Source organism: Bufo bufo, chromosome 4 (assembly GCF_905171765.1).
Source record: "Bufo bufo chromosome 4, aBufBuf1.1, whole genome shotgun sequence".
NCBI lineage: Eukaryota > Metazoa > Chordata > Amphibia > Anura > Bufonidae > Bufo > Bufo bufo.
Window position 1 is genome coordinate 534,099,031 of NC_053392.1, and position 24,826 is coordinate 534,123,856.

The following is a 24,826-nucleotide window of genomic DNA, read 5'->3' on the forward strand; positions in this document are numbered from 1 at the left end:
GAGCTCCTCCACTTACAGTCTATATGCACAGCTCTTCCATCTACAGTATACAGTATATCCATAGCTTCTCCACCCACAGTATACAGTATAAACAGCTCCTTCACCCACAGTTTATATGCACAGCTCCTCCACCCACAGTATACAGTATATACACAGCATCTCCACCCACAGTACACAGTATTTGCACAGCTCCTCCACCCACAGTATACAGTATCTGCACAGCTCTCCCACCCCCAATATAGAGTATCTACACAGCTCTCCCACCCACAGTATACAGTATATGCACAGCTCCTCTACCCACAGTATACAGTATATGCACAGCTCCTTTACCCACAGTATACAGTATATGCACAGCTCCTCCACCCACAGTATACAGTATATGAACAGCTCCTTAACCCACAGTATAAAGTTTATGCACAGCTCCTCCACTAGGGTGACCACATTTCCAAACTGCCATTCAGGGACACCCGCCCCGGCCCCCCCGCACCCATGTCCACTCCCCAAAAAATATGATTTTTGATACTTTTTTTAAAAAATTAAGTCACTTAGTGACAGCGGCGTACTTTGTACTTACGCTGGCAAGTTCATTGCATCGAAGTTATGCTTGAGATTGCTATAAACATAACTGCCTGTGCATTGTTCAGTAATTTGTGATTGTGCCCTGCACACAATCACTGGCTACCTAAAACAGGTCATATTTTTAATGTGTTAGACATCTCTTAATCCCCTTTTATAGAGAGGGGGATCTGTGGATGATACTGCTATGGGGGGGATCTGTGGATGCCACATACCGTATATAGCATCTTATGCTATATGTGTCATCCCCAGATCCACCCCATGACAGTGTCATCCCCATTTCCCCCTCCATAACAGTGTCATCCACAGATCTCCCTCCCTATAACAGTGTCATCCACAGATCTCCCTCCCTATAACAGTGTCATCCACAGATCTCCCTCCCCGCCTCTCACAGGAGTGTACATATATAAAAAAAAGCATATTTCACATGAACACTTACAGTTACTTGGCTTGGCCCTTGGGGATCTCGGACGCCACTTCAACACTTTGGCCGGGGGCTCGGCGGAGCTGATGTTGTGTTTTATCCTAATGAGAAAGATTTCATAATAAGGATTTGGAGAAGGGGCAGAGGGATAGCAGAGCAGGGAGAGGCTGGTGCTGCTACTAGGGGGTCATACCATGGGGGAGTAATAAAACCCACCATAATGCCCCCCAGTAGAAAGAATTCTCTTTATAATGTGCAAAACATACCCCCTTGTAATGCCCCCAGTTGAGCTAATGTCCCCCATAATGTGCCAGTATAAAATACCCCTATATAGTGCCCCAGTAAATGGCTCCATAGTGCTCCTCTCCCCCCTTCCTGCTAGTGCCCCCCATAATGTACCAGTATAAAATGCCCCATATATCGTGCCCCAGTAGATGCCCTCAGTGTCCCCCATAATTTGCAAGTATAAAATACCCCTTCTTAGTGCCCCCCGTAGATGACTCCATAGTACTCCTGTCTCCCCTTCTCCATAGTACCCACCATAATGTGTCCCAGTATAAAATGCTACTGTACAGAGCCCCCCATATAAAACACCCCTTCTTTGTGGCCTCAGTAGATGCCCCTATAGTGCCCACCAATAATGTGCCAGTAATAAGTGCCCTCAATAACGTGCCACTGCCAGTAACAAGAGCCCCCCAATGTGCCAGTAACAAGAGCCCCATCACGTGCCAGTAATAAGCCCCCCATCACGTGCCAGTAATAAGCCCCCCATCACGTGCCAGTAATAAGCCCCCCATCACGTGCCAGTAATAAGCCCCCCCATCACGTGCCAGTAATAAGCCCCCCATCACGTGCCAGTAATAAGCCCCCCATCACGTGCCAGTAACAAGAGCCCCATCACGTGCCAGTAATAAGCCCCCCATCACGTGCCAGTAATAAGCCCCCCATCACGTGCCAGTAATAAGCCCCCCATCACGTGCCAGTAATAAGCCCCCCATCACGTGCCAGTAATAAGCCCCCCATCACGTGCCAGTAATAGGCCCCCCCATTACGTGCCAGTAATAAGCCCCCCCATTACGTGCCAGTAATAAGCCCCCCATTACGTGCCAGTAATAAGCCCCCCATTACGTGTCAGTAATAAGCCCCCCCATTACGTGCCAGCAATAAGCCCCCCATTACGTGCTTGTAATAAGCCCCCCATTACGTGCCAGTATTAAGCCCCCCCATCACTTGCCAGTATTAAGCCCCCCATGATGTGCCAGTATTAAGTCCCCCCATCATCATGTGCCAGTATTAAGCCCCCCCATCATCATGTGCCAGTATTAAGCCCCCCCATCATGTGCCAGTATTAAGCCCCCCCCATTGTAATAAGCCCCCCCATTGTAATAAGCCCCCCCATTGTAATAAGCCCCCCCAATGCCAGTAACACTATTGTAAAAAAAAAAAAAAAAACCACTTATACTTACCTCAGTGTCAGCGATGCGATGCAGACTCTTCCTGTGTCCCGCGCTGTAAGGCTCGGGCGGTGCGATGACGTCATCGCCCCGCCTTCGCCGGCCTCTGATAGGCTGCCGGCCTAGTGCCTGCAGCCTATCAGAAGAAGGGGAAGGGACACGCCTCTCCCTCCCCTGCACCTCCGCTGGCACAGGCAGATTACTAAGGAGATGAGCGCAATGGAAGCGCTCATCTCCCTGTGCCCGGCGGCGGCTCACTTGGGGGGGCATTTTAGTTGGGGGGGCACATGGGGTGGCACAGCATGATGTAGGGGGGGCCGTGGCCCCCCCCTGGCGTCGCCACTGAAGTCTGGCAGGCAGTTGATTCCGGGACTCTCTATTGTCCCGGTTTGAAGGCTCCCGGGACACGGGACAAAAATGTAAATTACGGGACACGTGGTCACCCTATCCTCCACCCACAGTATACAGTATATGCACAGCTCCTTTACCAACAGTATACAGTATCTGCACAGCTCCTCCACCCACAGTATACAGTATATGCACAGCTCCTTTACCCACAGTATACAGTATATGCACAGCTCCTTTACCCACAGTATACAGTAAATGCACAGCTCCTTCACCCACAGTATACAGTATATGAACAGCTCCTTAACCCACAGTATAAAGTTTATGCACAGCTCCTCCACCCACAGTATACAGTATCTGCACAGCTCCTCCACCCACAGTATACAGTATCTGCACAGCTCTCTCACCCACAGTATACAGTATTTGCACAGCTCCTCCACCCACAGTATACAGTATCTGCACAGCTCCTCCACCCACAGTATACAGTATCTGCACAGCTCTCTCACCCACAGTATACATTATTTGCACAGCTCTTCCACCCACAGTATACAGTATCTGCACAGCTCTCTCACTCACAGTATACAGTATTTGCACAGCTCTCTCACCCACAGTATACAGTATCTGCACAGCTCTCTCACCCACAGTATACAGTATTTGCACAGCTCCTCCACCCACAGTATACAGTATATGCACAGCTCTCTCACCCACAATATACATTATTTGCACAGCTCCTCCACCCACAGTATACAGTTTCTGCACAGCTCTCTCACCCACAGTATACAGTATATGCACAGCTCTCTCACCCACAGTATACAGTATTTGCACAGCTCCTCCACCCACAGTATACAGTATATGCACAGCTCTCTCACCCACAGTATACAGTATCTGCACAGCTCCTCCACCCACAGTATACAGTATCTGCACAGCTCTCTCACCCACAGTATACATTATTTGCACAGCTCCTCCACCCACATTATACAGTATCTGCACAGCTCTCTCACCCACAGTATACATTATTTGCACAACTCTCTCTCACCCACAGTATACAGTATTTGCACAGCTCCTCTACCCACAGTATACAGTATATACACAGCACTCCACCCACAGTATACAGTATATGTACAGAGCTCCTAGAAGCAGTTTATAGTGTAACACACTGATGGGCCCATAAACAGATATGGATGACAGTGGACTTACAAGTAGCTTCCCTGCATTGCTTGCACTTCTTTGTGCTCCTTCACACTGGCACTGGTTGCTGCTGGGCTGGAAGAGGCAATTTCTACATCCCTTTTACTGGTACCAGCACTAGTGAGGACAGGACACAGCAGCTCTGTAATCTGCTTGTCCTGTCTGGGATGCGATCCTCAGCTGCTAGACCTGCTTAAGGGCCCAGGATAACTACTGGACGTTCTTCATAGACCCATACTGAGCCACCAGTGCTGGACTGCCGGCTCATTCACCTACACTAGACTGGCAGTAAATGGGGCTAACAAGTATATGTTTAGTGTGTCTTTTGCTAAACTCATACAGAGCTGCCTAGCAGCGCCACACTGGTGGTTTAGTGCACAGCAATGGAGAAAGTGCTGGCCAGAGTTTTGGGGCAAAATGCTTGTAATCCGGGGCCTAGGCCCCGGATCTAGGTGCCTAGCAACGCCCCTGAATGCTGCACTACCCAAATGCACTATATAGAAAGTATATAATTGGTATATCACACCCCTGCTTCAATCAATGTTTTTAGGGGGCAACTGGTATATCACACCAGTAGAAATTATTTGTTCCAATAGCGTTTGTCCCTATCTGTAGCTGCGGTAACGCAGCAAAACCGCAAACAAATGCTGCACTACCTAAACGCACTATATAGAAAGTATATTATTGGTATATCACACCCCTGCTTTAATCAGTTTTTTGGGGGGCAACTAGTAAATCACACCAGTAGAAATTATTTGTTCCAATAGCGTTTGTCACTCTGTGTAGCTGCGGTAGCGCAGCAGAACCGCACACAACTGCTGCACATTACAAATGCACTATAATATACTTTCTATGTTAGAAAGTACATTATAAGTATATCACACCCCTCAGTAGGTCACACTTATCGATAGCACACCTATACCAGTCCTTAAAAGGACTTTTGTGGCCATATTAACTAGCGTTTGGTGTCCTTAACAGCCTGTCCCTGGTCCACACAGCAACCTCTCCCTACACTGGCAAAAGACTGAATATAAAATGGCGGCCAGATCAGGTTTATTTATAAGGTAGGGGGTATGTCCATGTGCTGAAACATCTCAATTGGCTGTCCTGTACCACCTGATAGATGTGTCATTGGTCAAAGTTCTTCACAATGTAAAAGAATATGGCGCCGGCGGAAAACGCCATATGTTCGCCCGTTCGGTGAACCGCTAACAAGCAAAGTTTGCCGCGAAATGACCGCCGTGCGAACCGCAAGGCCATCTCTACTGTCAAATTCGGCCATCTCTACTGTCAAAATTGTTATTTTATGTGTATTATTTCTTGTAAATTTAAGTTTATTACGTTTTTCAGAAAATAAATTTACATTGGTGTAAAACATGGGTATAAAAAAACTGGTTCTAAATACAAGACATCTTTTCATTGTCACTTATCAAAATCACATCTTTTTTTTTCTCAAAAGAGTGTGTTTTTGGATGAATACCCTTCTTAAATACAATCCAACTTGACCTGATTTCAACAGGTAGCTTATATCTACTAATTAATGAAATCTTATAACTTAGACAATCCTATAATAATCATTTTATATCTTAATATGACATAAACCTCATACAAACTTTGTATTATTTCTACCTGTCACCTACTGTTCTATAGACATATAGGGGGTCATATATTAAGACCCCCAAAAAACTGAATTAAGAGTGATCAAAAAGTCATGCATACTACAAATCAATGTGCAAAAGTAGCTTTTACACAGCCTATAGACCGTATTATAAACAAGTTATGGGTCTGAAAATATGGCGATGCAAAGAAAAAACTTTCTTTCAGAGTTTTTTAAAATGATAAAATGTAACAAAAAGTATATAAATTTGGCATTGCTGTACTCATACAAAATAAATCACAGAATAAGGGTACGACCACACGGTCAGGTTTCTGGATTCAGTTTTGGAGGCCAAAATCAGGAGAGGATCATGAAAGGAAAGAAAGTATAAAAAATAGACATGTATTCTCTTTTTTTTTAAGTTGCATCAGGAAACCTGGCCGTGCGGTCATTATTACCACACAGGGAATGCCATAAGGTGCACACCATTAATATCTTTCTCCAGCTTCTCACACACGTTATTAAATAGTGCAATTAGAAAGTACAAGTTGTCCTGTAAGAAACAAGCTCTCAACCCGCTATGTAAATGGAAAAAGTTTAAAAAGCCAGCTACGGTTTGTGAAATGAAAAAAATGGCAAACATTGCTAATTTTTTATGATCTGTACAATGAATATGATATCTAATGGTAGGACAACATTGAGATGAATAACTCACTGTATACATATCCAGTCTAGTAGATATACAGAATGTTTGTGCATATACATGTATATGTATATGAATGAATTGATTCTAAACAAACTCAATTTGACCCGAAGTTTCCAATAATTTCACTTAAATCCAAATTTTTGGCAAAACTGTTTGCCCAATTTTCTTAAAATGATGTCAGACATTTTTTCAGGTCAAAAGATAGGAAAGATGAAGAAGGATCACATGACCTCAGGCGGTATGTTTTTTGGACCATTTTTTTAAAACATAAAAAATCCTAAAGTGCAGTTTGTTTTCATTACAGACTATTTGTTATCACTAGTGTGGGGATTCGCTCTGGTAGTTAGGATAAGCGGGCACAGTACAGAGGCAAAATACAAGTTCATCATTCAAACTTCAGTGTTTATTCACACATAATACCAAAAACAATACGTCACTTTTTCAGTGTTGGTGTTACTTCACAACCAATGGCAAGTTAATAAAACAAAAGTCAGTTCTGCCTCAGAAAGTTCAAATACAGGCTTTAGGCAGCCTGTTCCCCTGACACATGGGTCTCCGCTCTCCAGGCCAGCACAGACCTCAGATCCCAGCACACAGACCTCCTGAGCTTCACTGTCAGACGGAGGTAATCCTCTCCACCTGGCAGTGCTGGCTGGTTTTTATGCCTGGCAAAATCCGGCCTGGAACGTGGGGAGTAGTCACCCACCCAGCACTTTGACTACTCCCAGTAAGAGCCGTCCCGGATCAGCTATTACAGCCATGCTAAGTACCAAGGTGTTAAATAGTGATGGCCTTGCAGTTCGCCCGGCGGTCGGTTCGCGGCGAACTTTGCGTGCTCCCGATCTGCCGAGCATGCGAACATATGGCGATATCCGCTCGTGCCATATTCTTTTGCATTGTGCCGAACTTTGACCCATGACATATCCATCAGGTGGGACAGGACAGTCAATTGAGACGTTTCAGCACATGGACACACCCCCAATTCTATAACAGAACCCAATCTGGCAGCCATTTTACATTATGTGTTTTGCCAGTGTAGGGAGAGGTTGCATTTTGGAGCAGGGACAGGCTGTTAGAAACTTAGGGACACCAAACGCTAGCTAATAGGAACACAAAAGTCCTTTTAAGGACTGGTAACTTTGTGCTATCGATAGGTGTGATACACAGAGGGGTGTGATATACAGGTGAAACTCGAAAAATTAGAATATCGTGCAAAAGTCCATTTATTTAAGTAATGCAAATTAAAAGGAATTGCATTATTGCAGCTTAAAATTAGAATTTTGTGAAAAGGTTCAATATTCTAGGTTCAAGTGTCACACTCTAGTCAGCTAATTAATCCATACCCCCTGAGCAAAGGGTACCTCAAAATTGAGACTTTGGGGTTTCATAAGCTGTAAGCCATAATCATCCTAATTATAACAAATAAGGGCTTGAAATATCTCGCTTTGCATGTAATGAGTCTATCTCATATGTTAGTTTCACCTTTTAAGTTGCATTACTGAAATAAATGAACTTTGCACAATATTCTAATTTTTCGAGTTTCACCTGTACTTATAATATACTTTCTAACACAGAAAGTATATTATAGTGCATTTGTATGCTTCCAGAAAATACTGATAGAGGGCTGCGATCTATCAGCTTCCACAAAATAATGATTGAGGTTTTCCATATACCTGCGTCCACAAAATTACTGCTTGAGGGTTTTGATATACCTGCTTCAACTAACAAATGATTGAGGCCTGCCATATATCAGCTTCCACAAAATAGTGATAAAGGTTTTCCATATACCTGCGTCCACAAAATTACTGCTTGAGGGTGATATACCTGCTTCAACTAACAACTGATTGAGGCCTGCCATATATCAGCTTCCACAAATACTGCTATTCTCTAGGGACTTTGGCACAGGGTCATTTTGAAAATGACAGGCAGAGGAAGAGGCAGGCCGTTCCGCAGGGGTAGTAGGGGTCGGGCAGGTGCACCAGGCCAGAGACTAAATGGGAAGTTGGAGAAGGTGCGTGCGATTATGTCAAAGGACGCACCAGAGTTGGTTGAGTGGCACACTCAGCCTTCCACTTCTGCACCCTCCTCATCCTCTGTATCTGCACCCTCCTCACTCTATGCTGTGTGCACCCCCAAAGACATCACCACCACCACCATAGCCCCTCCACTCGAGTCAGAGGAATTATTTTCCCATCCATTTCCAGACCTTACTAATGCGCAGCCATTCTTGGCATCGGATGAGGAAGAGGAGGTAGCAACAGCCGCCACCCAGCGGTCTGACAATAGTACCCAGATCAGCCCAAGGAGGGTGGTCCCCGCTGTTGCTCCCTACTCCGAGATCTCTAATGTAGCGGTGGTGAAGGTGACGATGATGACGTGTCGATGGACGTCACATGGGTGTCCACAAGAGAGGAAGAGGAGGGGAGTTCAGAGGGAGAGATGGAGCAGCAGATAGGGAGGAGAAGCAGGTAGAACTCGCAGTGCACAGGAGGCAAAAAGCAGACTGCAAATGTATCTGGAGCGAGCCATCCACCATGCACGGTCACATCTTGCGCTCCCAGGACGCCGGCACATGGCTCCGCAATATGGGCTTTTTTTAACGTGTCAGCTGGTAACAATAGTGTTGCCACCTGCAGCCTGTGCTGTCACCGCATACGTCGCAGTAAGCCCAACACTCACCTAGGGACGACAGCCTTAAGAAGGCACCTGGCCTCCCATCACCGAGCCCAGTGGTAGCAATGCCGTCAGAACCCACAAAGCCACACTCCCGGCGCTCCATGTCCTGCCTCTTCTCCTTCTCCTACCATTTGTCCTCTACTCCACCTTCCACCGTGCCAACGTCGCGTTTATCTGGTAAATGGCAGGCTTCCGTGGCCCAAATGCTCGAGCATAAAAAGATGATGACGCCGGATAACCCTCTTGCCCAACAGCTGAGCGATGGCTTGTCGGAACTGCTAGCCCGCCAACCAGGGCCGTTTCTAGAGGCGGGCGAGGGGTGTGACCGCCCGGGACGCATCCCTCAGGACAGAAGAGGGGGGGCGCCGTCAGCAGGGCCCAGCGCCGGAGGGGGGCCCTTTCTTTCCGGAGGCAGCAGGAGTGGAGATGAGCGCTTCCATTGTGGGCACTATGGAGAAGAGGGAAAGCACTATGGGGGCCCTATATACTGGCACAATATGGGGGGCACTATGGAGAAGAGGGGACGCATCTACTGGGGGCCCTATATACTGGCACAATATGGGGGGCACTATGGAGAAGAGGGGACGCATCTACTGGGGGCCCTATATACTGGCACAATATGGGGGGCACTATGGTGAAGAGGGGAAGCACTATGGGGGCCCAATATACTGCCACAATATAGGGGGGCACTATGGAGAAGAGGGGAAGCACTATGGGGGCCCTATATACTGGCACAATATGGGGGGGAACTATGGAGAAGAGGGGAAGCACTATGGGGGCCCAATATACTGGCACAATATGAGGGGCACTATGGAGAAGAGGGGACGCATCTACTGGGGGCTCTATATACTGGATCTCATTATGGGGGGCTCTATGGAGAAGTGGGGGGTAAAGGAGCACTATGGGGGCATTTACTGGGGGCCCTATTTACTGGCACGCATTATGGGGGGAACTATGGAGAAGTGGGGGAGAAGAGCACTATGGGGGCATTATATAGGGGCATTTAATACTGGAAACCATTTTGGTGCCACTATGGGGAAGGGGGAGAGGAGCATTATGGGGGCATCCATGTGGGGCAGTCTATAGGGGCATTTTATACTGGCACATTATGGAGGACACTATGGGGACAGGGGAGGAACACTATGGGGCATCTTATGGATGCACTATATAGGAGTATTTTATACTGTCACAAATTATAGGGGCACTATGGACACCTAAGCTCAACTGGGGGCACTAAGTGTTTTTTCTAGTGGCACACAGTACGGGTCATTGGAACACATGAGGGCATTCTGGAAACATTGGCTCTACTGGGGGCACTAAGATGTTTTTGGTGGTTTTTTTTGTCTTTTTTTACTGACACACAACGGGGCATTTTATGCACTGGCGCACACTATAAATAGAATTATTACTACCAGGGGCATTATGGTGGGCTTTATTACAACTGGGGGACTATGGGAGCATTATTACCGTACTTCTGGGACACAATTACTGTAGGAGCACTATTACTACTAAGTGCACTCTGGCACAGTATTATGACTATTGTTGGGATTTTTGGGAGCTCTATTACTGTGGGGGCACCCTGGCACAGTATCAGCTTAGCACAGTTGTTTTTGGGGGACATTATGGTTACACTATTAGTGTCAGGGACACTATTTGCTGGGTGCAGTTATTTTTTAGAGCATTGTGTTCCAATAATTATTGAAGGGGGCGCTATTTGTGTGTAACTAGTATTTTCAGGGGGTTTATCAGTTTATGCAGTATAGTTTTGGGGGTGCATGATGGGATGTTGAGAAGGTGGGAGGATGATGGAAAAGTAGGAAACTAAGAGAGAGGAGATGGCTGAAATAAATCATCATGGAGAAGATAAAGAAAGAGAACATCTACATCAAAGGAGACATCACTGGATGTAAGAGGTATGTGGGGCTGTATTAGGCTACTTTCACAACTGCGTTAGTGATTCTGGCAGGCTGTACCAGCTAAGAGCAGCCTGCCGGAATTCACTGGATCCGGCACTGCAGACTGAATGCCCGCCGCCCCCATCAACTACAATGGGGTACGGCAGAGATCCGCCCACAATCGGGGGGGGGGGGCGCTTTTTTGATGTTCGCCCTGTTGGTAAATTTCCCTGCCCTGCCGCCAACTACTGCCATATAAACTGGTGGACTCAGAGGCCTTTAGAAAATTTGTGGCCATTGGCACACCGCGATGGAAGGTCCCTGGAAGGAAATATTTCTCCCAGAATGGCATCCCAGAGCTACAGTCAGGTCCATAGATATTGGGACATCTACACAATTCTAACATTTTTGGCTCTATACACCACAACAATGGATTTGAAATTAAACAAACATTATGTGCTTTAACTGCCGACTGTCAGCTTTAATTTGAGGGTATTTACATCCAAATCAGGTGAACGGGTGTTGGAATTACAACAGTTTGCATATGTGCCTCCCATTTGTTAAGGGACCAAAAGTAATGGGACAATTGGCTTCTCAGCTGTTTCATGGCCAGGTGTGTGTTATTCCCTCATTATCCCAATTACAATGAGCAGATAAAAGGTCCAGAGTTCATTTCAAGTGTGCTATTTGCATTTGGAATCTGTTGCTGTCAACTCTCAAGATGAGATCCAAAGAGCTGTCACTATCAGTGAATCATGCCATCATTAGGCTGAAAAAACAAAACAAACCCATCAGAGAGATAGCAAACACATTAGGCGTGGCCAAAACAACTGTTTGGAACATCCTTAAAAAGAAGGAACGCACCGGTGAGCTCAGCAACACCAAAAGACCCGGAAGACCACGGAAAACAACTGTGGTGGATGACCAACAAATTCTTTCCCTGGTGAAGAAAACACCCTTCACAACAGTTGGCCAGATCAAGAACACTCCAGGAGGTAGGTGTATGTGTGTCAAAGTCAACAATCAATAGAAGACTTCACCAGAGTGAATACAGAGGGTTCACCACAAGATGTAAACCATTGGTGAGCCTCAAAAACAGGAAGGCCAGATTAGAGTTTGCCAAACGACATCTAAAAAAGCCTTCACAGTTCTGGAACAACATCCTATGGACAGATGAGACCAAGATCAACTTGTACCAGAGTGATGGGAAGAGAAGAGTATAGAGAAGGAAAGGAACTGCTCATGATCCTAAGCATACCACCCCATCAGTGAAGCATGGTGGTGGTAGTGTCATGGCGTGGGCATGTATGGCTGCCAATGGAACTGGTTCTCTTGTATTTATTGATGATGTGACTGCTGATAAAAGCAGCAGGATGAATTCTGAAGTGTTTTGGGCAATATTATCTGCTCATATTCAGCCAAATGCTTCAGAACTCATTGGACGGTCTTCACAGTGCAGATGGACAATGACCCAAAGCATACTGCAAAAGCAACCAAAGAGTTTTTTAAGGGAAAGAAGTGGAATGTTATGCAATGGCCAAGTCATTCACCTGACCTGAATCCGATTGAGCATGCATTTCACTTGCTAAAGACAAAACTGAAGGGAAAATGCCCCAAGAACAAGCAGGAACTATAGACAGTTGCAGTAGAGGCCTGGCAGAGCATCACCAGGGATGAAACCCAGCGACTGGTGATGTCTATGCGTTCCAGACTTCAGGCTGTAATTGGCTGCAAAGGATTTGCAACCAAGTATTAAAAAGTGAAAGTTTGATTTATGATTTTTATTCTGTCCCATTACTTTTGGTCCCCTAACAAGTGGGAGGCACATATACAAACTGTTGTAATTCCTACACCGGTCACCTGATTTGGATGTAAATACCCTCAAATTAAAGCTGACAGTCTGCAGTTAAAATCATTTCAAATCCATTGTGGTGGTGTATAGAGCCAAAAATGTTAGAATTGTGTCGATGTCCCAATATTTATGGACCTGACTGTATATGGCTATGTTCAGGGGCAATTGAATATATCTCTGGCACACAGTGTCGTGCCAAGATACATCTGACCACAGACACGTGGTCTAGCAAACACAGGCAGGGAAGGTACATAACTTTTACTGCCCACTGGGTGAACCTTCTGATGGCCATCAAGCATGTACCCCTGGCACCCATGCGGATACGGTGTTACCGCCACATATTGCATGCAGGCCTGCCTCTTCTTCTCCTCCTCCTACTCCATCTTCCGTCTCCTCCTTGGCTGACTCCTCCTTTTCCACTGCTACCGCCTCTTCCGCTGCACCTCCCAAGCTCCCCAGAACCTTTTCGACGTGCCAGGTGAGACATTGCCATGCTGTGCTGCAGCTGTTGTGCCTGGAAGCCAAGAGCCCCACCAGTCCTGCACTGCTTTCAGCTCTGCGGTCACAGGACGATCAGTGGCTAACCCCGCTCAATTTGACATTTGAGAAAGTGGTGTGCGACAACGGTGCCAATCTGCTGAGCGCGTTGAAACAGGGCAAAATGACACATGTGCCATGCATGACACGCGTCCTGAACTTAGTCGTGCAGCGATTCGTTGCCAAATACCTCGGGGTCCAGGACATCTTGCGGCAGGCCAGGAAAATCTCTGGTCATTTTAGAAGATCTTACACAGCCATGGCTCGCCTTGCTGACGTTCAGCGGCGACACCACTTGCCCGTCAGATGTCTGATTTGTGACTGACCGACGAAGTCTGCATGCATCGCGCATGAGTAGCGCGACGCATGCAGACTTCTGCGGCCATTTGATGAGATCACCAAACTGGTCAGTCGCAGCCAGGGCGCCATCAGTTACATCGTACCTTACGCCTTCTTTCTGGAGCGTGCATTGCATCGTGTCATTGATCAAGCCGTCGAGGAGCAGGAGCTGGAAGATGAGGAAGTCGCAACGCTGAATGAATCCCAAGGGGGGCTACGCCATCTGAGACAAATAAGCAGGAGTCTGAAGAGGAGTCAGAGGAGGATGGTGGCTGGGAGGAAGAGGAGGAGTAGAAGCAAGAAGAGCAGGCTTTAAACTTTTCAGGGATCCCTGGTGTTGTCCGTAGCTGGGGGGAGAAGACCGAGGATGACATTCTCCTGGGCGATAAGCAGTAGCCAGGGCGCTCCACCGCTTCCAATTTAGTGCAAATGGGGGCCTTCATGCTCCAGTGTTTGAAGAGGGACCCCCGTATAAAAAGCATAAAGGGCAAGGACCTGTACTGGGTGGGAACGTACTTAGACCCCCGGTACAAACACAAAATGGTGGACATGTTACAAGCATCACAGAGGGCTGTCAGAATGCAGCACTTCCAGGCCTTGCTGCGAGAGATGCTGCATTCTGCTGTTGCAGGCACTGGCAGAGAAATTTCCACCCACACCGAAACAGGTGTGGGTACCAATCCTACCGCGCCTGCAAAAAGAGGGCGGTTTGAAGATGTGTTGGTCATTCTTGCAGACAACCCATTGACAGCCGCCCTCCAGATCCAGCCTCAGGGAACGTCTAGACCGACTGGTGTCTGACTACATCTGGTTAACGGCCGATGTGGACGCTCTGAGAAGCGAGGAACCCCTTGACTACTGGGTGTGCAGGCTTGACCTGTGGCACAATTTGCCATGGAACGATTGGCTTGTCCCTCGTCGAGTGTCCTGCCTAAAATAACGTTCACTGCAGCAGGGGAGATCATGACCAATTAGCACACTCGCCTAGCTCACGACAGTGTGGACTACCTCACATTTTTAGAAATGAATGAGGCATGGATCTCGGAGGAATTCAACACCTGCGATGACCACGTGTAATTGAATTTCCTCATGCCAGCCCACACATATCTGCCACCACACAGAACAAAGAATGCCTTATGTATATACAGCAAAATAAAAGGCCTTTTATGTCAGGTGAATGCCTAATTTTTTCAGTTACATATTTATCCTGTGACCACCTAATGTACCTCCAGCCACAGAATCCAAAGTTCTGTGCAGTCAGGTGAATGCCTATTGGCTAATTGTTGGGACCTGTACTGGCCGACAGTTACATATTTATCCTGTGACCGCCTAATGTACCTCCAGCCACAGAATCCAAAGTTCTTTGCTGTCAGGTGAATGTCTATTGCCTAATTTTTGGGGCCTGTACTGGCTGACAGTTAATTTTTTTATCTCTAGCCACATAATCACACTCCTGTCTCACTCCTCTGCCTCTCATCATAAGGACCTTCTAATGTCACAGGGTCATGTAACTGTGCCCCCCCACCCCGTACTGTGCCCCTCACCTCGTACTGTGCCCCCTTATACCCTGCATTGTGCCCTCTTATCATACCCTGTGCTGTACCCCTAGTCATCCCCTGTACTGTACTCTCTTATACCCTGGTCACGGTATGGCGGTGTTATCCGGTCACTGTACAGAGGAGTTATCCAGTCAATGTATGGCAGTGGTATCCAATAACTGGATGGCCATAACTGTATCCCTTTCCCTGCCCACGCCATCCTTTTTAGACCTGGCATGAGCGGGAAACATATGCAGATTGCAGTGCTAAGGACCTTTGTGCCACAATCTGTGTCAGAAATACGGTGGCAGCTTTAACGTCACTCACTCATGTCACGTGCCTGCTCCGCCTGTTTCATTATGAAGCGGGCGGAGCAGGCACGTGAGGTGAGTGAGTGACGTTACGCTGCCGGTCGCTCTGCCTGCTACAGTACGGGAGCTTGATAGTAAGTAGTAGTACACGGGATAGCGCTACTTTAACTAAAGTTAAGAAAAGGTTAAGGATTACAGTTTACATATGAATACTGCTGTCAGAGGAGGGGCCCGGTGTATTGGGGGACACTGTTATGGGGGGATCTGTGGATGACACATATATAGCATAAGATGCTGTATATGTGTCATCAACAGATCCCACCCCATAACAGTGCCATCCACAGATCCCCCCATAACAGTGCCATCCACAGATCCCCCCCATAACAGTGCCATCCACAGATCCCCCTCCCCATAACAGTGCCATTCACAGATCCCCCATAACAGTGCCATCCACAGATACCCCATAACAGTGTCATCCACAGATACCCCATAACAGTGTCATCCACAGATCCCCCATAAGTGTCATCCACAGATCCCCGATAAGTGTCATCCACAGATCCCCCATAACAGTGTCATCCACAGATCCCCCATAATAGTGTCATCCACAGACCACCATTAGTTCAAAACCCACCAAAAGCACACCTTTTGGTTACATTTTTTTTTTCTTATTTTCCTCCTGAAAAAGGGTGAAAAATACAGTAAATGTATTATTATTCGGGGTAGGGCTAATATCTTTATATTATATAGATTCTAGTATATTATACTGTGCCCTGGGTTTCCCAGTAGAAAATGATCCTTGGGAAACACAGTCCTCATCCCTGACCACCAGGACCAGGTAGTGCTCTGTCAGTACATGGCGGCCTCCCCTCTCCGCCACGCTGCTCCGCTGTGTACTGGTGCTTATTCTGACACTAGGGCTGGGTTCACATCCTATTTATGCCATCCATTTACTGCATACCAAAAATGTATGCGTTAACAGATGCCTCAGACTGATGCTGTACAGTGACGTCCGTTCACCATACAGTTCCATGGTAGATAAAAAATTTACGTTAACGTATGCATTTTTTTAAATGGACTCTGCAGGATACAAAAACGTGGAGTGCTGCACATTTGTATACATCAAACCGATAGCAAACAAAAATTTTCTAGGCTCCAGCAGGGCACATTTTTGAGAGTTTCCCTTTAAGACGCATAAAAATGGCCCCTGATTAAAATACATATTTATGTGGGAATTTTTGCCAATGATCCCCCTCTGGTATATCACTGTCCATGTTGTGGGACTATTTGTGTACTTCTAGTAAGTGTTTGCTGGCTGCAAATGTGACCTGAAGGTTTTTCAGGTTCGCCTGCTATTAAAGTGAATGGGGCCTGCCGCGAACGTGCGGTTCGCGAACATTTGTTCGCGAATCGTCCCGGCCGATGTTCGTCCATCACTAGTGTCAAACAGCAACTGCTGCTGACACATAAAAACCAGCTCTTACTCCACCAAGGCCAGGAACCTCGGTGACACGTACCTATCATCCACGATGATTCCTTGTGCTTTCTTACACTAGAGTTGAGCGAATCGAAGCTGAAAAAGTTGAATTCATTACGAATTTCAGGAAAAATTTGATTTGCACCGGATTGTGAATTTCCTCGCGCTTCGTAGTAATGAATCACATTTTTCCTACAATGGCGGCTGCACGTGTGAGGACATGGAGAAAGGAAGTCTGGAAAGGCGGGATCACCCATGACATGCATGCAGCCAATCAGCAGCCAGCCCTGTGATGTCACAGCCCTATATATACGGCAGCCATCTTAGATTCTGCCATTCACCAGCGTACTTAGTGCAGGGATAGACGTGTCTAACAGGCGCTAGGGACAGGGATAGAAAAATCGTCATTGTGTTAAAAAAAACAATTTACAAGTGCAGGAAAAGCTTATTCAAGGTGTAGGGAAAGGAGAGGGAGGAATCATTCCACAGCATTTCTGTTGAACAGGGTTTAGTCGGGGAGGTGACAGCCTGGGTAATAGGAACAATCAGATTACACTTTGCTGCACTGACTGGCGATACAAATTGCTATTATACAGCTCTGTAATTCCAGCAAACCATTCTTATTAGGGTGCAAGTGCTGTTTGATACAGGCATTAACAGGGTTCATTACTAGGAAATATTTCTACATTTTATTTGCCCTAGTGAGTTGCAGTTATATGTTCAAAAGCATTTTTTGGCTTTTATTAGTAGGAAAAAAGGGCTTATTAGACGTTGTGTGGTGAAGTGCGAAAATGACAGCCCTTTTTGTAGTGTATTAGTGGCAAAAGTAAAATTTATTTGCCGCTCAACGGTGCAGTTATCTGTTTTAAAGCCCTTTTTTGCGTGCATTAGTGGAAAAGGGAAAAATATCTTTGCCGCCTAGCAATGCAGTTATCTGTTTTAAAACCCTTTTTGCGTGTATTAGTGGAAAAATGAAAAATATCTTTGCCGCCTAGCAATGCAGTTGTCTGTTTTAAAACCCTTTTTGCGTGTATTAGTGGAAAAATGAAAAATATCTTTGCCGCCCACCGGTGCAGTTATGTGTTTTAAAGCCCTTTTTTGCGTGTATTAGTGGAAAAAGAAAAAATATCTTTGCCGCTCAGCGGTGCAGTGAGAAATTTTACAGCCCACTTTGCCATGTATTATTGGCGAAATACAAATATATTCGCCGTTCATAGTTGTACTTATCTGTTGAAAAGTCTTTTCTGTAAAAATAGAAAAAACTTAGGGACTAATTGCCGTTCAGTGGTCGAGTGAGATATTTTACAGCCCACTTTGACGTGTATTACTGACAAAATACAAATATATTCGCTGTTTATAGTTGTACTTATCTGTTGAAAAGCCTTTTGTGTAAAAATAGAAAAAAAACTTGGGCCTAATTGCCATTCAGCGGTGCAGTAAGATATTTTACAGCCCAGTTTGCCGTGTATTACTGGGGAAATACAATATGTATTCGCCTTTCATTGTTGCACTTATCTGTTGAAAAGCCTTTTGTGTAAAAATATTTTTAAAAAGTTGGTCTAATTGCCGTTCTGCGGTGCAGTGAGATATTTTACAGCCCAGTTTGCCATGTATTACTGGCGAAATACAAATATATTCGCTGTTCATAGTTGTACTTATCTGTTGAAAAGCCTTTTGTGTAAAACTATGAAAAAACTTTGGCCTAATTGCAATTCAGTGGTGCAATGAGATATCTTACCTCCCAGTTTACCGTGTATTACTGGCGAAATACAAATATATTCGTCGTTTATAGTTGTACTTATCTGTAGAAAAGCCTTTCGTGTTAAAATAAAAAAAACACTTGGGCCTAATTGCCATTCAGCAGAGCAATGAGATATTTTACAGCCCAGTTTGCCGTGTATTACTGGGGAAATACAATATATATTCACCTTTCATTGTTGCACTTATCTGTTGAAAAGCCTTTTGTGTAAAAATAGAAAAAATGTTGGTCTAATTGCCGTTCTGCGGTGCAGTGAGATATTTTACAGCCCAGTATGCCGTGTATTACTGGGGAAATACAAATATATTCGCCTTTCATTGTTGCACTTATCTTACTTGAAAAGCTTTTTGTGTAAAAATAGATACAAATTTTGGTCTAATTGCTGTTCTGCGGTGCAGTGAGATATTTTAGAGCCCAGTTTGCCGCGTATTACGGGGGAAATACAAATATATTCGTCTTTCATTGTTGCACTTATCAGTTGAAAAGCACTTTGTGTAAAAAAAAAAGTTGGTCTAATTGCCGTTCAAAGGTGCAGTGAGATATTTTACAGTCCAGTTTGCTGTGTATAACTGGCGAAATACAAATAAATTTGCCTTTCATTGTTGCACTGACATCTGTTGAAAAGCCTTTTGTGTAAAAATAGAAAAAAAAGTGGGCCTAATTGCCGTTTAGCGGTGCAGTGAGATATTTTACAGCCCAGTTTGCCATGTATTACTGGCGAAATACAAATATATTCGCTGTTCATAGTTGTTCTTATCTGTTAAAAAGCCTTTTGTGCCTTTCATTGTTGCACCTATCTGTTGCTGTGTATTAGTGGCAAATAAAAAATATTTGATCTAACATTTGGTTATTTGATCTAACAGTATGTCAGGCAGAGAAGTGGCAGGCCCTGCACAGAGGAGTGGCAGAGGCCTAAATGTTTCTGGCGCAGGCAGAGGTCGCAGCAGAGTACGGGGCTGTGGCAGCAGGGGTCACTTCGAGAGGCCTGAGCTCCCAGTGTCAACTAACGGTGTCGTGACCAGCAACCCAGCGGTTCTTGATTGGTTGACTCGATCTTCGACTTCATTGCAACTTACATCAGACACCCCCAGCCAAGAGTCAGTGGGTTCATCAGACACAACCCTTATTTGGCATGGCCCGGGAGCAGGCCCTGTGCCCTCACCTGTCCTCCACCTGCCTCTGTCCTTTCATCCACTAGGCAGGCAAGTATTAATGAGGAGAGTGGCGTGGTAGCTGGTGTTGCAAGCGGTCAGGCTCCTGACCCAGAGTCGGTTGAGAAGGACATCAGTGACGTGCAGACAGTACTCGATGATGATGTAGCTGATCGCACTTGGGAGCCGGATGACAAAGGGGCTTCATTTTTTATTTTATTTATATAATAATGTAATATTATAAAATCCGGTGTCTCCATGATAAATCTGCAGCGTGGGGGCCCCATGTGGCTTCTACACACTTTCAAAATAATCCTTCAGGGGGCGAATAGATGCCGGATGACCGGGATGCTCCATGACCTTCCCAGGAGCTTCAGTCGGGAAAAGCGGTTCATTTCTGAGACGTCCGTATAGTGCAGGGGGAATCCGAAGACCCTCTCCATCTCCGTGCACCACAGGATGTCCTCCTTCACATCCATGATGACTGGGAACTCGTGATGTTTTCCCTGATGAAGAGACCAGGGGCTGGTAGTTATGGTTGAATCTTGATGAACTTTGAGACTCTTCTGGGCTCCAAGCAATCTTAAAGCTTTGTCTTCTCATTGTCTGTAGCTACTTGAGGCCTGTTCATGCCAGGCAGATTCCCCCAGAAGTATCTTGCTTAATGAGCAGCCGATACTGTACTTGCATCAATCATGACAGGACTCGTCTCCAGGTGTAGAGAAATAGTTTTTTGGAATGCTTTGTCCATCGCAACCACGTTGTCGAATAACCAGAAGACTGGCCGATTCTCTTCGGTCTTAGGCAACACTTAATTTTTTTAAATTCAATTTATTAAATATTTACTATTAAATTGAACCAAAACTTGATTACGATTATAAGTAACTAAACTTAAATTCGCCAATATATTATCCCAATCTTTGATGGAAATTTCCGGACAATCAGTTTGCCAAGCCTTTTGTGCAAGAGAATGTGTATTATTAAATCGTGCCGAGCCGAGGTGGCCTCCTCATGCTGCTGCCACCTCCACACTTTATCGTTGTGCCACTCTGTGGCCTTCTCATGCTGCTGAAGCCTCCACACTTAGTTGTCGTGCCACTCTGTGGCCTCTTCATGCTGCTGCCACCTCCACAATCTCTCGTCGTGCTACTCTGTGGCCTCCTGATGCTGCCGCCACCTCTAAACTATGTCACCTTGCCACTCTGTGGTCTCCTCATGCTGCTGCCACCTCCACACTCTGTCATTGTGCCACTCTGTGGTCTCCTGATGCTGCTACCACCTACAGACTCTGTCATTGGGCCACTTTGTGGTCTACTCATGCTGCTTCCACCTCACCACTATATCATAGGGCCACTCTGTGGACTTCTCATGCTTTTCCCACTCTCCCCACTTCATGACTGGGCCACTATTTAGCCTTTTTGGCTTGGCTGACATCATCATTTATTTGACCCTTCTAATGATCTGTCAGAAGGAAGGAAAAATGAGACGCACAACAGATCCTCTCTGTCTAGCAGCTGTAAGGCCTGTATGGTCCCATCAGAATTGGCTTGTGATTTGGCAGCCAAAAGCAGGAGTGGGTACAAAACACAGAAGACTTGCAAATATTCAGTTCACGTGTCATCTCTGTTTTGGATCCACTCCTGTTTTTTTCAAATATTCCGTTCATGTGTCATCTCTGTTTTGGATCCACTCCTGTTTTTTTTTGCATTAGCAATACTGAAAGATTACTGACCAAATGCTGACCGAGTGAAGGCGGATGCTCAACAGACAGATCGGATCAGAAGAAGGGCAAAAATATCAGTGACGTCAATACAAACTTACTGCTGACACCCTCTCCACTCTGTCGGGGCTCTACTTGTTTAAGAGTTTAATAGAACTAATTACTAAGCATTGGATAGGGGGTAATCCACCCAACAGACAGGAATATATAAATAGGTTAAATACAGTTTTACGCTTTGATAGGGGGTCTATGTTAAGAGAAAATGTCCCAACAAATTCCTGTCAATATGGAAGGGCTGGCTAGAAACTGGGAACTTGGCTTCATTAGCACTGACAAGGGATTGCCTAAGAGGACAACTTTCCCTACTAGGCCATTTACCTTAGCTCAAGCTATGTACTAGTGAAGATCGTGTGCTCACTTGACGAGGGTATTGGTTATCCGTGTTCGCCTCTTCCATTTACCTTCATATCCTTCTTTTACCCCTTTACCACCATTACTCCTCCCCGCCACAGAGCCCCAATCCCAATAACAACTCGGACCACCAACTGGAAATGTAATGGCCACAGCAGCCGTTTATTAAATAACAATTACAACAATAACATAACATAATACTGTAAACCCCAATGGGGGAAGGTCCTTGAAGCCCCAAAAACATCGAGCTGTCGAACCGGGGTGAGCCATTGTTGCCTCCAGCCGTAACGCCCAGCTCAAAGGCACCACCGAATGACCCCCCCTCGATTCAGCACAATGGGGCCCCCCCAGTTGTCCTCAGATTCCACCGTGCCCAACTCCAAGGACCCCCCCCCCACCGCCACAAGCCGCCGTGACAAAACCAATCCCCACAAATCTCCCAATACCACAACCCCAATCCCTTCGACTCCAAAACCAGAAAAAAAGGGGAAGGGTGGGTGGGAGCTTTTTCTCTTTCCCAAAATGGCCCCTGCCTTCCTCTTCCCTGCCTATTTAACCCCTTAACTCCACCCCCTCACTCAACCTAACCTTTCTCCCTGCCATAGCCCCCTCCCTCTCCCCTAGCCCGACCACTCCCCCCCCCCAGCTCACTAAACCAAACCCCCGTCATGGGGGCCTCCCCTAAAGGGGGCTCCGCCCCCCTTCAGTCCGGCCATTGCTTTAGTATTAGTTTACATTGACATGACCTTTTTGAGGTATGATTAATAAATAAAAAAGGTGTAATTAATTATCTCTCTGCAGGGTAACGCAAGAGGGGGGGGGTTGGTAAGATGTTAAGTAGTTATTTAACATTATTTTTGTATTGTTCTGTATCATCATAACATCAAGTTTCTGTCTATATAACTTATATTACGCTGATTCGAGGTTACTATAGTGATGGATCCAGTATGGTGTGGTCAATTTGATGGATAGACTGACAGGATCTTTGTCATTGTATACAAATTTGTATTTTTTTTATAATTTTATTAATAACCAATAAAAATGATTCTGATAAAAAAAGAGTTTAATAGAACAGATTCTGTAGACATCTATATGGAATCAGCTGACGACGGTGTAAAGGACAGTAGGATCTTGGGCCTCTGCACGGTTCTTTATACCTGGCACTAACATCGACCTGTAAGGCTGACTTCATACTTGAGTTATTTGGTCAGTTTTGGCCCAGTGACTGCCCTAATAAGTGAAGTGTGCAGTGATTCTAAGAGCGACGTCTGTCATCTGCATGTCATACGGACTCACAGTATTATTTCACTACCAAAGCAGGCTCCCTATGCGTGTTACTGCAAGGCACAGTGTTGTACAACTCTATAAAGGCTCTCCCCAACCAGGAAATAGCCGTTTTTTAACGCGATTTGCCACAAATTAATTCAGATCCAACCAAATTTTTCCCAAAAAATTTGTCGAACCGGCGAATCGAATTTAAAAAAAATTGCTCATCTCTAGTTATCCCCATAAGCCCTGCGTTTAACCATATCCATATATGTCACTTTAAGATTAATAATGCCTTTGCGCTAAAGAGCTTGAAATGAGTTACCTATAGTCCCAGGAGACCTCAGAATTGTATCCACAACTTTTTAGGGCAACACATTCAATTTGGGACAAATTGAATCCAAATAGAATTTCTAGTGTGTACAGTTGTGGCCAAAAGTTTTGAGAATTACATAAATATTGGAAATTGGAAAAGTTGCTGCTTAAGTTTTTATAATAGCAATTTGCATATACTCCAGAATGTTATGAAGAGTGATCAGATGAATTGCATAGTCCTTCTTTGCCATGAAAATTAACTCCCAAAAAAAACTTTCCACTGCATTTCATTGCTGTCATTAAAGGACCTGCTGAGATCATTTCAGTAATCGTCTGTTAACTCAGGTGAGAATGTTGACGAGCACAAGGCTGGAGATCATTATGTCAGGCTGATTCGGTTAAAATGGCAGACTTGACATGTTAAAAGGAGGGTGATGCTTGAAATCATTGTTCTTCCATTGTTAACCATGGTGACCTGCAAAGAAACGCGTGCAGCTATCATTGCGTTGCATAAAAATGGCTTCACAGGCAAGGATATTGTGGCTACTAAGATTGCACCTCAATCAACAATTTATAGGATCATCAAGAACTTCAAGGAAAGAGGTTCAATTCTTGTTAAGAAGGCTTCAGGGCGTCCAAGAAAGTCCAGCAAGCGCTAGGATAGTCTAAAGAGGATTCAGCTGCGGGATCGGAGTGCCACCAGTGCAGAGCTTGCTCAGGAATGGCAGCAGGCAGGTGTGAGCGCATCTGCACGCACAGTGAGGCGAAGACTTTTGGAAGATGGCCTGGTGTCAAGAAGGGCAGCAAAGAAGCCACTTCTCTCCAAAAAAAACATCAGGGACAGATTGATCTTCTGCAAAAAGTATGGTGAATGGACTGCTGAGGACTGGGGCAAAGTCATATTCTCTGATGAAGCCTCTTTCCGATTGTTTGGGGCATCTGGAAAAAGGCTTGTCCGGAGAAGAAAAGGTGAGCGCTACCATCAGTTCTGTGTCATGCCAACAGTAAAGCATCCTGAGACCATTCATGTGTGGGGTTGCTTCTCATCCAAGGGAGTGGGCTCACTCACAATTTTGCCCAAAAACACAGCCATGAATAAAGAATGGTACCAAAACACCCTCCAACAGCAACTTCTTCCAACAATCCAACAACAGTTTGGTGAAGAACAATGCATTTTCCAGCACGATGGAGCACTGTGCCATAAGGCAAAAGTGATAACTAAGTGGCTCGGGGACCAAAACGTTGACATTTTGGGTCCATGGCCTGGAAACTCTCCAGATCTTAATCCCATT

The 24,826-nt window shown here is 45.6% G+C and overlaps 1 long non-coding RNA gene across 1 annotated transcript in view; it reads left to right on the top strand.

The window, feature by feature from the left end:
* Positions 1 to 24,826, top strand: part of LOC120997428 — a 29,154-nt gene that overhangs the window by 1,753 nt on the left and 2,575 nt on the right. The window contains exons 2-4 of the long non-coding RNA XR_005778171.1: positions 739 to 748; positions 12,502 to 12,506; positions 21,394 to 21,399. This is a non-coding gene — a long non-coding RNA (uncharacterized LOC120997428). The remainder of the gene's footprint in view (positions 1 to 738; positions 749 to 12,501; positions 12,507 to 21,393; positions 21,400 to 24,826) is intronic.